Below are 1,277 nucleotides of genomic sequence, written 5' to 3'. Positions count from 1 at the left end.
TCCCATCGAGAGGCCAAAGGTGCAGAGCCCACAGCTCGGGCTGGGGATGCCATATCGTTTTGTTCGCCAGAGAGAGGAGGTCTCAGGGGAATGGGCCACGGGGCTGCCAAGAGCAGCCGGTACAGCTCTGCAAACCAGTGCTGGTTCCTCCAGAAGGGGGCCACCAACAGAACCTTGTGTCTCTGTTCCCTGACTCGCCTGATTACCTGCGGGATCAGAGCGATCGGGGGAAAAACATAAAGGAGGAGGTTGGGCCAGTCATGGGCCAACGCGTCCCTGTCGTTCGAAAAGTAAGGTGGGCAATGAGAGTTGTCTTCTGAGGCGAAGAAGTCGACCTCTGCCCTGCCGAAGATCTCCCAGATTGTCTGAACCATTTAAGGGTGAATCGTCTACTCCTCCGATGGGACGTTGCTCCTAGACAGCATGTCTGCTCCTTGGTTCAACCTGCCCGTTACATGCGCTGCTCTCAGCGAGCGCAAGTTGAGCTGAGCCCATTCCAAGGGCGCTCCAGCAGTGTGAAGAGGCGCTTCGAGGAGAGACCGCCCTGGCAATTTATATAGGACACCACCGCCATGCTGTCCGAACGTACTAACACGTGGTGTCCCCTTAGGTCTGGCAGAAAGGTGCGAAGGCCCAGACACACTGCCAACATTTCCAGGCCACTGATATGAAGCCGATCTTCCTCTTTCGACCAGTGGCCAAAAGCTGGTTTGCCATCGCACAGCACTCCCCAACCTGTGTTGGAGGCATCTGTCAAGACCACCTTCCTTCTGCAGACCATTCCCAGGGGCACGCCCCATTCCATCCACTGAAGATCTTTCCCTTGACACGAAGGCGTCCGAGATGCCAGGCATGGGACGGAACTCGTGGTTTCAGCCAGTACTGAAGGGGCCACATGCGGTGCAGGCCCAACTGAAGTACCGGAGACACAGAGGCCCAGCATCCTCTGAAACGCCCTGAGAGGGCGAGAGGCTCCAACTTTGAATGAGGCCGCGAGCTGCTGAATGGCCAGTGCATGTTCTGGTGCAGCTATCGCCTGCCAGGCCTCGGCCCGCGTGGCAAGGGGTTGGATTGGTTCGAGCGGTTGGCCGCCAAATGGGGACCCGACACTCGTAATGAGTGGAAGAGGAAATTTGCTCTCTTTTTGAAAATGTTTGTGTTTTATTTTTCTCGCTATAACAGCGGCTGGTTGTGTGGATGCGATTAGAATGGGCCCTATGTTCACAACAGTATTTTTGGTCACAAACACACTGCCGTCGGCACCCGGAACTGAATGG

This window comes from Sinocyclocheilus rhinocerous, unplaced genomic scaffold (genome assembly GCF_001515625.1).
Source record: "Sinocyclocheilus rhinocerous isolate Xijiao unplaced genomic scaffold, SAMN03320098_v1.1 scaffold18984, whole genome shotgun sequence".
NCBI classification, from domain to species: domain Eukaryota; kingdom Metazoa; phylum Chordata; class Actinopteri; order Cypriniformes; family Cyprinidae; genus Sinocyclocheilus; species Sinocyclocheilus rhinocerous.
The sequence above is the reverse complement of the archived record's forward strand: the minus strand, read 5'-3'. Positions refer to the sequence as shown.